The sequence below is a fragment of the Priapulus caudatus genome, unplaced genomic scaffold (genome assembly GCF_000485595.1).
Source record: "Priapulus caudatus unplaced genomic scaffold, Priapulus_caudatus-5.0.1 Scaffold1482, whole genome shotgun sequence".
In the NCBI taxonomy this organism is placed as follows: domain Eukaryota; kingdom Metazoa; phylum Priapulida; class Priapulimorpha; order Priapulimorphida; family Priapulidae; genus Priapulus; species Priapulus caudatus.
Genome location: NW_014578543.1, coordinates 25,438 through 28,250, shown reverse-complemented (window position 1 = coordinate 28,250; position 2,813 = coordinate 25,438). Strand labels below are relative to the sequence as shown.

General features: G+C 49.1%; 1 non-coding gene across 1 annotated transcript; it reads right to left on the bottom strand.

The window, feature by feature from the left end:
- Positions 1 to 1,942: 1,942 nt before the first annotated feature.
- Positions 1,943 to 2,016, bottom strand: Trnai-aau. Its single transcript has one exon. It is a non-coding gene; the product is annotated as a tRNA-Ile (tRNA).
- Between the last annotated feature and the right edge of the window lie 797 nt (positions 2,017 to 2,813).

Here is a 2,813-nt window from a genome sequence, read left to right as displayed (position 1 = left end):
ACTGCTGCGCGCGTTCTGCGGTCTTCTCTCTCTCTTTCTCGCGCGGCGCGCGCTTCTTCTCTCGCTTGCGCCGCTCTTTCTCGGCGGCGCGCTCTGATCTTCTGTTGTCGTCTGTTCTCTCTCTCTCCTCTTCTCTCACTCCTCTTTCTCTCTCTCTCTCTCTCTCCTCCTCTTCTCTCTCTCTTCTCTCTGTCTCTGTCTCTCTCTCTCTCTCTCTCTCTCTCTCTCGCCTCTCTCTCTCGCTCTCGCTCTCTCTCTCTCTCATCTCTCTTCTCTCTCACGGCGCTGCAAACCAAGCGCGATCCGTGGCCTCTCTCTCTCTCTTCTCTCTCTCTCTCTCTCTCTCTCTCTTCTCTCTCTCCTTCTCTCTTCTTGTCTCTCTCTCTCTCTCTCTCTCTCTTCTCTGGTCTCTCTCGTCTCTCTCTCTTCTCTCTCTCTCTCTCCTCTTCTCTCTCTCTCATCTCTCTCTCTCGTCGCTCTCTCTCTCTCTTCCTTCCGCGCGCGCTCCCTCTCTCTCTTTTGCGCGCTCTCTCTTCATCCTATTCGCGCTCTCTCTTTCACTTACTCGCGCGCTCTCTCTCCTCTCGCTCTCTCTGCTCTCGCGGCCCCTCTCTCGCTCCCCTCTCTGTACACTAACCGGGGGCACGGCTTGTGTATGTTCCGCCCCCGGCACTGCTCCCCACATCCTGGACCTGTCAATACGCCACCACAAGCTGATTCATAGTTGTACAAATCCCCTCTGCCTCCTGCCGCCGCCGCTGCTGCCGTTGCCGCCTCGGACAAAGACCGCCGCCGGCGTCGGCGGCCGCCACCGCTTAGATAAAGGGGCTTAGGTCGGGGAGATTCGGGAGGGGTGATTAAGCGGAGAGTCAAAGCTAACAGTCATCGCCGCGAAGGTGGCCGGCGTGCGCAGCGAGGCGTGCGTGCGTGCGTGCGTTGCCGTGCGGTGCGTGCGGTGCGCGCGGGCACGTGTGTGTGTTGTAATGTGTGTGTGTGTGTGTGTGTGTGATTGTGTGTGTGTGTGGTGTTGTGTGCTGTGTTGTGTGTGTGCGGTGTGTGTGTGTGTGTGTGTGTGTGTGTGTGCGTGTGCGTGCATATGTGCGCGTGTGTGTGTAAGAGAAAGAGAGAAAACTAACTAAATCAAATAAATAAATAAACAAATAAAAATTAATTAATTAATTAATAAAAATTGATGAAGTAAACAAATAAATAAATATATGTGTGTGTGTGCGTGTGTTTACGCGCGCGCGCACGTGTGTGTGTGTATGTGTGTGTGTGTGTGTGTGTGTGTGTGTGTGTGTGTGTGTGCGTGTGCGTACGCGTGCGTGCGTGCGGGCGTGCGTGCGTGCTTGCGTGCGTGCGTGCGTGCGTGTGTGTGTATAATGAGTGACGTACGGCCCCGTGCGGGCGGGCGTCTGCCATCACGGCGTGTCTGCCACCGGGGCACGCTCGCACTCAGTGTTTGCATCCACACAGACTCCGTATCAGCGTGATATTTGTCGAGAGCTCCCTTATTTAAACTCTGCAAACACCGCATACACACGCGCACACACACATATACGTTAAATTTACGTTCGTACGGCGCCGGTCCGCCCTGGCGCCGCAGGTAGCGCCAATTCACCAGCTTTTGCAGACGATAATCTAGAGAAAGGTGTCGATATTGGCTCCCGTAGAGAAGGTGTACTAACTTACTACATTGCTGCGGTCTGCAGCCCTGTCGATAAAGAGTGCTCAGGGGGCCTACCACGCGCACGCGAGTGAGGAATAAATAGAGAGCGCGTGGCGTGTGGTCGAGATATTTGCGGTAGGATTTTAGATTTATTTAATCGGTGTTTATCGTGATAAAAATAAAAATAAATGTTAACCGTAGTCGATGACGCAATTATTATTTGAAATATATTCAAACTGCAGTGTTGAAAATAAATAACGATAAAAAAAAATTTGGCCAGTACGGGGATCGAACCCGCGACATTCGCGTTATTAGCACGACGCTCTAACCAGCTGAGCTAACCGGCCATCTCGTACATGAAGCGTTATATGCTGCTATACAGGGCTGCACACAGCTGTTATGCTACATTGAACTTTCGCTGCTGCGTCCGTTCGCACGTTCAGCTGATATTTCATCGCAAAAAGACGGGATTAAAGTATTTGAGGGTTTATGCCTGATCGCACTGCCTAAGTCTCATGCTCTAAGTCGGCAGTGATACGCTCTTAGCACGCTCCTGTCCTTAATGAAGATTCAAACACGCGTCAATGGTCTTCAAACGTGTACTAGGCCTACATGTAGAATAATTATTATAATATATATGTATATTCGTGAAAATATTATATGTATAATAACAATGTATTATTGATATATACATGATATACCTACATGTATATATCATTATTATTATATTCTATTATTATTATTATTATTATTATTATTATTACTATTATTATTATTATTAATGAAACGCCGCGTGGGCCATAATTTTCCAGGGACTTAGGGGACAAACTAAATTAGTAATCAAATAAATAAGAATCGCACTCTAAGAAAGAAAAAAAGGTTTAATAATCAGCGCCGAAAACTAAAAATTTATCCGGGACTTTAGTAGCGAAACAAGTGAGCAGCACTGCGGCATAGCTGAGGCTGCGACATCTATGGGTTGCCGCCAGATTTTAGAATTAGCAGACGATCAGAGTAAAACCTCGTAGCAAGCCGGTGCGGATATGTACGATAAAATGCCCGCCGCGACCCATGATGTGAGTGTGGAAGGGAGGAGAGAGAGAGAGAGGGGAAGAGAGAGAGAGAGAGAGAGAGAGAGAGAGAG